Below are 13221 nucleotides of genomic sequence, written 5' to 3' on the forward strand. Positions count from 1 at the left end.
TATTCACAGGGCCACCATGTAGCCAAACTCTGCCACTGCTTACAACTCTCACCAAGGCTCATGGACTGCAAGTTTTATTATTGCATGTCGCATATCCAAACAACAGCTCTCAATGATCATTCTCCCAAATTGCCAATGCTTCCTGCCCTCTGCCCTCTGATGCATCAGCATCACCATTAACTGCTCTTCTATCCACTTCCATCATGCTCAATTCCTCTTCTGCTGTCTCATTGTGTGAATAAATGTCACATAACTGGAAAAAGACAACCAGTGACGGACATTAGGGTCCTCGTGCATATGAAGAAAATGTTCTGGATTTGGCCAGGAGAGATTGCGGATTCTTGTGTGAATGGATGGACAATGAACCAAGTGAACTTCTTTGTGCTATACTGCACTGCTCTCCCATTAATACCAGTGCTAACTCATTCCTATCATAAACAAACTTTTAGCTCTTTTACACAACTAATTTCTTCCCTTTTATTCAACCATAAGTGGTACCCAGCAAACAGCCATGCAACTCACCTGAACCTCTGAGGAGGAAGCCTTTCAACCCCCAGAGGGTACACTGGTTCGACTTTCATCTGCACTGTCGAGCAGTTCACAGACTTTCACCTCAGTGGGTATTCCATCTGGATTAAATTTAGAAACACGATCTGGTGAATACATCCGCAGCGTGGCATGGTAGCTCAGTGGTTAACACTGCTGCCTCAGCACCAGGGACCCAGGTTCAATTCTGATCTCTGGCAACAGTCTGTGTGGAGTTCGCACATTCTCCCCATGTCTGCGTGGGTTTCTTCCGTGTGCTCCGGTTTCCTCCCATATTCCAAAGATGTGCAGATTAGGTGAATTGGCCATGCTAAATTACCCATAGTGTTGGGTGAAGGAGTGAAGGGGTAAATGTAGGGGAATGGGTCTGGGTGGGTTGCTCTTCGAAGGGTCGGTGTGGACTTGTTGGGCCGAAGGGCCTGTTTCCACACTGTTAGTAATCTAATCTAATCTAATCTCCACAGCTGGTTGAAGAAGAAATGACCCAGATCTCTGATGCTCAGCACTGTTTGAGACTGGCACTTGCTCAGCCCCAGGCAGAAGATGGTCTTGGCAATTAATGACTTCACAAAAGGCTCAAGAACATCAGGCAAGCTTGCCAGAGGCAGTTAGTAAACTGATCATAGCATGCTAACTCCATCATACCACTGTGATACTGTGGGTTTCTTAATGCTACTGCCATGGAGATTCAGGTCAAACATACTCTGTCTGCTAGACATACACACAGAATTGGACTCTGTCCCTCTTGCCATAGCTGCTTAGCAGGCACTAATAGGGAGGAGGGAGCCACACTCCCAGATACTCCCAGAGTTTCTTCTCAGGAAGTTTCAGATGTGCCTGGCATCTCCACTTCTCTCACACAATGACATCGCCTCCAGAAGTCCAAGCTGAGAAGAGTCAGCCTGCCCAAATGTCCCCAGGGATGAAAAGTCCAATCTTCCAGGCCAACAGCACAAACTGCCGAGTAGGCTCCCTCCACCCAGCTACAGAGAACAGGACTGCACTTAGACACAGTTAAGAGGGAAAAATCAGACAAACAAAACCTATTCAAGCACATAGATAGCACTGTTGATACTTCATTGTAAACAATTTTGTCAATATATGATCACTCACGCTTTTAAAATGTCTGCTTGGAATGAGTTGTTGAGATAAAAATTCAGAGTTGATGTAATTTTGACAAGAACCAAGCTGGGATTCCTTCTCAGTACAAATCCTGTTCCAAAAGATGATGCAGTTCAGTGATGATGGCTTGAGGCGTGTTTAGTCTTCCCTTGCACTGATTCTCTGAAAGTGAGAGAAAATGACTAAGAGACCAATAGTTCTGATTTTGTTTACCCTTCTCCATATCCTTGGGGGATCTTCATTTGCTGCTTCTCACTCTGTAGGTTGCTGTGCTTGTTGGGTTTGCTGACAACATTGAATTCGCTATCTTCTTTGATACTGTTGGCTGATTTGTATCAAGGCAGAATGAATTCCCCAACTGTGATTTTTGTCTCTGATACATGAGCCGATAATCTGGCAGGCATGTTGGAATTGAGCAGCAGATCAGCAATGGTACTCTTGATCCCTTGAACCATTATGAAGTGACATGTTAATTGCTGACAACGTGTACAGTAAGGACTTCACAAAAAAACCAATGTCAAACTTTGACACCGAGATCTGAGCTCGGGAACATTACCCAGATGTTCAAATTGAGATTGTAACACCAGGGGACTGAATGACCATATCCACCATGATAGCACACACTGTCAAAAAAGATCCATCCTTGAACATAACAGACCATGTCCTTGCATGCATATATGTTGGTGTGCCAAGGTGAGAGTACTACAGCACTGTCCTCTGGTATCATGTTTGAAAAGTGAAACTGGAAGTGGCAGAATCCCTCATGTAGAGACTAAATTGATTGTGATTTGTGTGAAAACTCTCGCCTCTCAACTTTCCCCTCTTTATACTGCATATGATCCCCCCCTTTTCTCTTGAATTGCCCCATTCACTCTAACTTTGTCAACAGCAACCCAGTCGAATGGACCCGAATGCCAAGACTTCACAGACTGACCCCAACTGCATTACTGTTAATGTCCAAAATCCCAAGACCGGCTGTGAGCCCCCTCCCTCCACCCCCTCCAGCCTCCATATCCCCTCCCAAAACCCCACCCTCCACCCTCCATATCTCTACCCCCTCCCACCTTCCACACCTCCAAAACACCCCTCACCCCCTTCCACTTCACATAAGACCAAAAGACATAGGAGTGGAAGTAAGGCCATTCAACCCATCGAGTCTACTCTGCCATTCAATCATGGCTGATGGGCATTTCAACTTCACTTACCTGCATTCTCCCTGTAGCCCTTAATTCCTTGTGACATCAAGAATTTATCAATCTTTGCCTTGAAGACATTTAGCGTCCTGGCCTCCACTGCACTCTGCGGCAATGAATTCCACAGGCCCACCACTCTCTGGCTGAAGAAATGTCTCCGCATTTCTGTTCTGAATTTACCCCCTCTAATTCTAAGGCTGTGTCCACGGGTCCTAGTCTCCTCGCCTAATGGAAACAATTTCCTAGCATCCACCCTTTCCAAGCCAGGTATTATCTTGTAAGTTTCTATTAGATCTCCCCTTAATCTTCTAAACTCCAATGAATACAATTCCAGGATCCTCAGCCGTTCCTCGTATGTTAGACCTACCATTCCAGAGATCATCTGTGTGAATCTCCGCTGGACACGCTCAAGAGCCAGTATGTATTCCTGAGGTGTGGGGACTAAAACTAGACACAGTACTCCAAATGGGGCCTAACCAGAGATTTATGAAGTCTCAGTAGCACAACGGTGATTTTATATTCCAACCCTCTTGAGATAAATGACAACATTGCATTCGCTTTCTTAATCACGGACTCAACCTGTATGTTTACCTTTAGAGGATCCTCGACTAACACTCCCAGATCCCTTGGTACATCCCCCAGCCCCCCTCCGCTCCCCACCCTCCTCCAACCACACCCCATTAACATGCAAAACAGCTTCAGCTGAGAACAGCCCAGCATTTGGATTGGTGTGCCTATGATCTTCAGATTCATTGCACATGACCTGGAGTATTGACCATAGCCAATCCTCAGACTAGCTAATAATGAGAGACATAATAGAAATTGTACCATGTGCAGTTTTGATCTTCTTTTAGGAAGAATGTGAAGGCATTAGGCATAGTTCAGAGGAGGTTTGCTGGATTGTTAACAGGAAGGAGTAGGTTGCCCTCTGAGAGTAAGTTGAACAGGATAGGCTTGTCTCCATTGGAGTTTAAAAGAATGATAGGTGAGCTGCTTGAACTTTATAAAGTCCTGAATGGACTTGACTAAGTGGATGTGGAAATGCTGTTTACTTTTGTGGATGAATCCATAATTACTAGATACTGTTTTAAAAGGAGAGCTCACTCTTTTCAGACAGTATAAGGAAAAAAGTATTTTCTCAGGGAGTTAATGTGACTTTGAAACAGTCTGTCCGAGAAGAGAAACTATGGGGGAAATTTCTGAATGAGTGAATGAATTCACTTGGAGAGACAAGGTTTGATCAGGGATATTCAGCATGGCTTCATCAAAGAGAGGTCATGCATTACAATTTTAATTGAAATTTTGAGATGTTCAGGTGTATAGTTGTTGTAGTGTTGTTGATGTAGTTTATATGAATTTCAGCAAAGTCTTTGAAAAGTACCAGGGCAGACTGATAAAGAACATAAAAACACATGGGATCCAAGGCAAACTGGCAAGTTGGATCCCAAATTGGCTTGGTAGAAGGCTGCTTGTGTGACTGGAGACTGGTGTATAGTAACGTAACACTGTGATCAGTGCAGGGTCCTTTATTATTCATGATACATATAAACAATATAGGTGAGAGTGTGAGAGGGATGATAGTAAGTTTGCAGATGACAAAAAGATTGGTTGGGTGGTTAACAGTGGGGAAGACATTCTTAGAATACAGGAGATATAAAAGGGTTAATCAGATGAGTAGATCAGAGGTGGATGGAATTTAACCTTGAAAAGTATGAGGTGATATACTCTGGAAGAAGTCACAAGACAAAGGAGTACTCAATAAATACAAACTTACTAAGCAGCTCAGAGGAGCAGGGTAATTTTGGGGTGCTTGTTCACAGATTTCTGAAGGTGGTAGGACAGGTGAATAGGGTATTTAAGGTGACATATGGGGTACTTCCTTTTATCAGTTTTTTGCAAACATTAAAGCTGCATGGAAGTCATGTTGGAGCTGTGCTAAACATTGGTTATATTGCAGCTGAGAGCATTGTATGCAGCTCTGGTCACTTCACTGGAGTGAGTGCAAAGGACATTCACAATGATCTTGTTTGGAACACACCATATTAGTAATGAAGAGAGGTTGGATCAGCTTAGGTCCTTTTCTTCATTGCAAAAAAAGGTTGAGAGGGGACCTGTTAGAGGTGTATAATATTACAAGGGGAATGGACAGTTTGGATAGGAAGTAGCTGATTCATTTAGTTAATTAAATGGCATAATTTTAAAATTAAGGGCAGGAGGTTTTCAGGGAATTTGAGGAAACATACTTTCACACAGATGTTGGTGAGAATCTGGAATACACTGCCTGACAGCTATAGAGACAGAAAAGCTCACAACCTTTAAAAGGTACATTAAATAGGCAATTCAAATGTTATATCATTCAAAACTATGGGCCGGGTGCTGGGGAGAGAGATTATGCAGTTAGGGCAGCACAGATGCAATCGACTGAAGGCCTCGATGTGCTGAATGACTCTGCTCTCTACCTTAACAATATTAATGACCCCACCTCTACTGTAGAGTCAACAAACTCTTGTTAAGCAATGAAATCAATGACTACTGGAGCTCAATGGGAATTTGAAATTCAAAACACATTAATCAGGACCTTATCGAATGGTGGAGAAGGCTTTAGAGGGCAAATAGTCTAATTCTGTTCCTGTTTCATTTGTTTTTTGTTGTTGTTATTATTAATGAGATTCAGAATTCACCATTTAAACATTTAGGGGGAAAACAGTGGTTCCTTCGATGCCGAAAAGCTGCATTTGCCATTTTGTTTCTCTCTATTTTCCCAACTTTCTCACTAATGCCCGCACTGCTCAAGGCAATGGAAAATTCCACCCAATGTTTCATAATGAGAGGGAGATGGAATCAAGCCCATATTCTCTGTCAAATGAAGAAAAGGAAAGAGATAAAATAGGCAAGAGTGGGAAGCAGGTGAAAGGGTTTTGCTTATTTTGATAATGTTGAAAGATTGTGCTGAATTTTCCCAGCCCTTGTATGACTAGATGGGTGAGACTACTACGAGAAAACTGGGTTGGGTCAGATTCCCCAACTATTATTATCTTTAAGGGTCTTTCTGGAATGGATTGAGGATGAGGCTTGTCATGGAGGCAGGCACATAGGGCAGCTAGGCACCACCTGGGGGCCACCTTGCCTCCCACCTTGCCTCAGTGGCAATATTTTCACACTCTGAGCCTGGACTCCTATTGTGGCCAACGGCTGACAGTTCAATAATAGTGGGCTCTCAGCAGGAGGACAACAGGTTAACAAAGTCAAAAGCTCCATATTTCAATGACAGAGCCAGTGGGAGGAAAGGCTGCAACTACATCCAAACACAAGTCTATGGAAGGAGTTCCCTGCTAATCTGATGGCCCCTTCGATTCAAGGGACTGATTCCTGAAAGTTGCAGCAATGACACAACAAGTATATACTGCCCACTTACATGTGTCTGATATTAAAATCCCGATGGACACCAGAAATTGCACAGAGAGAATCTAGAAGGAAACTATTTCCTTATAGTTTTAAACTATAAGGTTTTATACTACTCCAGCACTCTCCTGTCCCCTAATTTTATTTTTCTCCTCTTTCCTTCTTCAAAGTTTCTAAATTCTTCATTCAATTAGTTTATAATCATTATGTATTTTCTATTCAAGGTTCTAATAGATCATCTTGTGTAGAACGGAGGATTGTGCTGTGCATGTTGTGTTCACATTCTCTTGATCCATGGCGAGTCAAAACAAATGCCATTCTTTAATCCTTTGAGTCTTCAACCCATGGTATCCCTCCTCTAACCAAGAGTGGATTTAAAAGTTGCAATGCTGTCAGCTGGCCCAAGGCCATCTCACAAGCTTGCTTGCAATAAAACAATCTGGACTGACCTCAATCCTTCCTGCTAATTTTATTGGGATTGGATCATATTTATTCTCTCTGTTTATGCTTCCTGTTAAAAGTCACTGGCTATAATGTCCATTGTTTTTTAAGAAAATGATAGTTAGAAATGGTGAATGAGTTAAGTGCTTGAAATTGTTACTGATATGATTTTACATAAACAAATGTGCTACCGAGGGAAAACTATCTTTATCTGTGCACATTTATTGGCAGAGACAATGGAAATAGCCTTTCAAAAACAAAATTGAACTTTTAATTGTCTCTTTTGTGTATAGAAGAAACTGATGTAAAGCTCCACAGAGTGGATTTGATTGATAGGTCAACTAAACTAAATTGTAGATAATAAAAGTCAGCTTACATGCAGTGCACTTTCAGTATTACTGGAATTCTAGTACAATCAATTATTTCAAGGAATGTGACTTTGCAAGATTTGTTGTCCTGGGAAATTTGATTCTGCATACTCCTGAAGTTTGGAGGATTGTTATTATTTGAAGTAAAGCCCCTAAAGGGCTGAGCTTCCTATATATGCGAAACTCTTTCTCTAATTTACAGACTCCCTTACTGACAGAGGTCCTTGTGCAGAACAGCATTTAATCAACTCTTAAGCGCAGGTGAAAGACATGCTGCCACGGAAAGTTACGTGAGCAGAGTTTTAAAAACAAACATCTAATCCACTGGCGTTCTTTTCATTATTGTGCGGATAGGAATAAATTGCTAGGCTGAAGTATTGTTTATTTATCAGCCTTCAAGGGCCATTATGAGCATTTTTGGAGAGAAATTAAATGTACATCATTTATATTGCAATAACATGGAATGGAAAGAAACTGGAAAAAAAAACCTTCTATGTAAACATTCCCTTACTGTTAGTTTTGGTGGCTTGAATAAAAGTAGATATTACATGTAAATATTTACATTAAAGAATATTCATTTGCTGCCAGGAGCATGATCTCTGAAAACTATCTGTTCCTTAGGTATTTCCTACCCCTTTATGTACAAGTAACATGAAAATGAAGATTAATTGTGTTATTGTGTTAAATGTTTTGCAAGCAAATTAATATGATCTATCTGTTTTCGATGGCAATGATGATCTTTAATTTAGATATTCTTGTTTAATATATAAATATAGATGAAAAAGAAAAGAAGGATTTCTGAAATAATCACTATAATACTGATTACCCATGATTAATAGATCACACATTTGTTTTTGAACAATTAACTGCAGAATTCTTGGCAGCAAGTGATTAACAGTTGGGTAAGCAGAATCCAAATGGAACTTTCCCTTCTTACCATGGGATTAGACTGTTTAATATAGGAGAAAAATATCAACTCTATAGAATTCCAGTAATATCTAATCTTTTCATCGCTTTTTATTTCCAATCATTTGGTGCAAAAGTGAAAAGTATGCTCTTTCCTAACATTGTCACTTCATACTTTCACAGAACAAACAATTAAGACATAGATTTTCTGACAATGAATCAAAAAGACAACTGGCTATATAATTCAAAGGTCTTTGGTCAAACAGACAGTCTGGACTTTATTTTTAACCTATTTTTCTAATAAACATATTCGAAGATGTTGTTACACACCTCTGGAGCAGGTGAGACATAAACCTGGGCCTCCAAGTCCTGGAGTAAGGTCATTACCACCACACCATAAAAGCCCTTTTGATTGGTGCCTTGTGCATTCATCACAATATGGTATATCTGCGGTTTAAACAATGAAGACAAAACATTTGTAATGGCAAAATATATTTATCTTGTGATTGCAGTGCTAGAATAGCCCATGATAAATCTGTGATCTGGGCTGAGCAGATGTGGTATTGTAGAATATCCAATATTGATTTGATGTACTCTCACAGTTTTCACAATGTAACCTCCTGCCTCCAATACCTCACACCCTACACACAATGGCTGGGTTGGGGGAGGGGGAGCAGCGGCGGGTGGGTCGGCAAGCAATGGTAAAGAGGCATTACCTCAGGTTACCTGTTAATCCATAGACCCAGAGATATTTTTGGGACAATGATAACATTTCAAATCAATAAAAATCTTGAATTAAGCATCTAATAATGTCCATGAAACCATTGCCAACTGTCAGAAACAATCCACCTGGGTATGTCCTTGAGGGAAGGCAACTACCATCTGGTCTTGCTAACAATATGAGTCCAGACCCACAACAATGTGGCTGACTCTTAACTACCCTCTTTGTAATTAGGGTTGGGCAATAAATGCTGGCCTAGTTAGTGATGTCCCTTATCCTTTGAAAGAATTACAAAAGAAACAATCAGCACTTTTAGTATGGCTATAACTAACAAATAAAATAGTTAAGAAGGAAGACAATAAGTGGAACTTTGTCAGTGGTGTGTTGTTCCCAGTTTCAGAACTAAAAATATGCATGCTCTATTAAGGAACAGTTCAAGCTACATTGTCTCCATGAATTATACTGATATCACACCCAGTCTAGGGCTGAGACAGACTGTAACTGTCACAGTGTAAGCAGATGTATCTGCATCAGTTTCTGAAGGTCCTACTAATTTAGCCCACACAAATGTAATTGCACTTATTGCCCTCATGTGACACCAATGTCACTTCTGTCCACATTCTACGGTGGCACATCGATTACCTCAAATTGCTATATCAGCCAAAAAACAAAGTAAAGACAAGGAAATATTGGTGCAAAAAAGCCTTTCACATACTGGTCAAGGGGCTAATGCTACAAAGCACCTGCAAGTGAGCCCCTGTTAAAATTTCACTTGCTTGTTGTTGCAAATATCTGACCCCTACCACAAAGAGAAGAGATCTGGAAGACCCAGAAGGAAAGAAATAAAAAGTAAGCAAGTGAGTTTACCACCTTAGAGGAATATTGCTTCAAGAAGACACAGTGATTCCTGATGAAGGGCTTTTGCCTGAAACGTCGATTTCGAAGCTACTTGGATGCTGCCTGAACTGCTGTGCTCTTCCAGCACCACTAATCCACAGTCAGTTACTAGCTGAATCATCATTCCAAATAAAGGTACATCGATTCTTTTCAAACCTAAATTGCAGTTTTAAATATTTCTCATTAAATTGGTTTCATTTCATTCACGCGCACATCACTATTGTTTACTGAGATTAGTCTAGTTTTAGTCAAAAGGAACGCTCATTTCATTGTTGGCATGTAATGAGAGTTACAGGGATTTTGGGACATTGTTGTAAAAGAAATAATAGATTGCACTCATTGGAGTTTAGAAGAATGAGAGGTACCTTATTGAAAGATACAAAATTCTTTTTGGGGCATAATAGGGTGGATATTAACTTTTGTGACACAGTCTAGGATCAGAGGAGATAATCTCAGAGGAAAGAGTTGCACATTTAAGACAAGGATGAGATGGAAGTTTTTCTCTCAGAGAGAGGTGAATCTCTGGAATTCTTTACCACAGAGTGGCAAAGAGTTGATGAGTTTGGGTTGTTAAGAGTATTCAAGGCTTAGATACACAGATTTTTGATTACTAAGGGTATCAAGGTTTATGAGAAAAAGGCATTTATCTGGAGTTGAGGATAATCAGATCAACCATGATCTTATTGAATGGCAAAACAGCCATGAATGGTCTACTGGTGATGATATGTCTTGTGGCCTTTTGTGTCTGATTTCTTTTTTTCTGCAATGGAAGGGTGTCTGAGTGTTAATGCACGCAGCATTCAGTACACACAGGCATGCCATACTGTGAACCTGACTAATGATCCTAAATTGGTTGTCAACTTGATTCATTGAATACTTAAGATTAGTTTCCAAATGCACAATTGCAAAGCAACATCTAACATTAAACATTGTGTTGTGGGTTTTACAAGTATGGACTGCTTGAGTACAATCAGTACATTTTTTTTTGCAAAACCTAAAGGGACATGATATGATATACTAATCTTTGGGATGTACAGGCCACATATCTGGCAGCATACTGGCAGAGAAAATCATATATCACATTATTAATTTGAGAGATTAATAGAAGCTCTTTTTGGATAGTGAGAAGCATCCTATTAGTGATGAACACAACTAGTTTGCTTTTATAGTAATATTTAAGTTTAGTATTACCAAATTACTGCAAGTACAAAATAATGATTTATTGAAAATTTATTCAGTCTACAATTGAGCTTACCTCTGATCCAATTAACATTTGAAGATTATATTTCATAAGCACTGCAATTCCAGTGGTTAGATTTTTAAAGGTTAATGAACAGTCATGAATGAAATGAGAGCTAATTAAAATAAGGTGTTGAAGTACTTTTACATAATATATGAAATAACCTCAATTTTGATCTTATACAACACCTTGAACAGACAACTGTCAAAAGTATTTACCAAAACGTTATATATTTGGTAACAATTTGACTTTTTAAAGTGGCACCTTATAACTGCTGAAAGTAAGAAGTCTCCTTTTGTTGATTAACCTCAAAGGGAACCAAACTAGTGCAGTGTGTCAACAATCAAAGAAACATTTAGAATTTGATTAATCTCTGGACAATATAGCAGATCTTCTGAAAATTTAAAGTTTTGAAGAGAACAGAAGCCTTGAAGGAAACCAAGTAATTTCAGCATAATTGCCTTTGCTTTGTAGAAGGATGATTCATTAGAGTTAACATAGCAACTGTTTTATGTTTGACTTGCATACGATAGTCTGTAGGACACCATTTCAGCAGAACTCAGAGAAGATCTCTGAGGGATACCATCGGGGACAGAGAGTTCTCAGCAGAAGCAGAAATTAAATTCAGAAATTCTAATTTACAGTTTTCAACCACTTCAGGTCAGTAAGAGAAATCTTCAAGCAAAACAGTGCTTTAATAATAACAAACAGAGCTGTCTTTTATCTTTGTCAGCATATTTTATTTTTATCTACTTCTAATCTCTGTATCTGCATTTGAACCAAAAATATGTCTCATCTTTCACTCGCAAATGGTATTAAAATGGCCTCTGAGTTCTCATAGACGAGTTGTAATTGCCTAAAAGGGTTGGAGAGGAATTTCCCAAGGTTTCTTTTCAAAACTGCGTTTAACCTTATTTTTCATGACACCTTGTGGATCATGTAACTTTGGGATGTAAAGTATATTTATATTGATGCAAAAGGTATTGGAATGATTTGGGACAAGATGGATGAAAAAGATTAAATATTCTTTTATTATTGTTTGTATGTTATTATTGTTTGTATGTTATTATTGTTTGTATGTTCAAGTGTTGTATTGTTGTGGGGCTATATTTCAGTTATTATATTAAACCAAAGGACCTCTGCTTTCTCGGGCTTATATAAAAGATCCTAGAGCACTATTTGTAGAAAAGCAGCTGAGTACTCCTTGATGTTTGGATCAATATTTACTTTTCAACCAACAACACACAAAAAAGCAATATCTGGTCATTATCTTATTGTTGTTTGTGGGATTTTAATCTGCCAAATGCCTTCCACATTTCCTTTAATGCATGAATAACCACATTTTGAGAATACATTGATTGGCTTTGGATATAGGAGAAAATGATAAAAAGGAATATTTATATAGATCTTAAGTTTTTTTTTCCTAAAAAAAAAGTCCTGGAAATACACAGTCTTATAGTTAGCAAATAGAATAAAAAAGAAAAAAAAGTAACCTTGTGTGTGCACCTTATGTTCATCAGAACTGGGTTCTGACAACACTCCAGACTGGTTCAAGGTATCACAGTATAAGCATTACTTACACTTTGTCTGTAGGAGTACATTTTTCATATTTTCAACATTTTAAGTTATAACTCATTCCAACATGCAGATTATTCCAACGTGGGTTTCTTACAGGTGCACCAGTGACCACCCCTCAGCTCCCCCAAGACTAAAGATATGCAGATATAGGTGGATTGGCCATGCTAAATTACCCAGTGTCCAGCGATGTGCATGTTAGGTTAGCCATGGGAAATGGAGTGTTACAGGGATGGGGTAGGTCTGGGTGGGATGATTTTCAGAGGTTCAGTGTGGCCTCAATGGGCTGAATGGCCTGCTTCCACACAGTAGAGATTCTATGATTCCATGTATTCTACCCCTTCTTCCAAAACATTTAAACCCCTCTGCACCTTACAATTGTGCAGTTATTCTCAGTTTAAGTAATACTTCTTATTGTCCTACCAACAGAATGTGGGCCATCCTTGTTCATGGTGGCTTGCAAGACCAATTTCAGAAACAAATGTCAACCACATTGCTGTAGGCCTCAAGTTTTATGGAGGCAAAACCAGGTCAGGATAGATGATTTCCTCCACTAAAGGAGAGGAAGAACCAAGATGGAATTTTCAACAATGGTTACGTGGTTGCTGTGAGCCTGGCTTTTAATTTCAGATTTTTAAAATTAAACTTAAATTTCACCATTAGTGGTAGGGGTGAATTCAATCCCACATTGTGCATATTACATATCGCCTGAACTTTATACTGGACTCTGGATTAATCATCTTATGACATTCCTATTGCCACATTATCTCCCCCAGGTATATTCCACTGGATGCTACATAAGATTTGAAC

The sequence above is a fragment of the Chiloscyllium punctatum genome, chromosome 4, assembly GCF_047496795.1.
Source record: "Chiloscyllium punctatum isolate Juve2018m chromosome 4, sChiPun1.3, whole genome shotgun sequence".
NCBI lineage: Eukaryota > Metazoa > Chordata > Chondrichthyes > Orectolobiformes > Hemiscylliidae > Chiloscyllium > Chiloscyllium punctatum.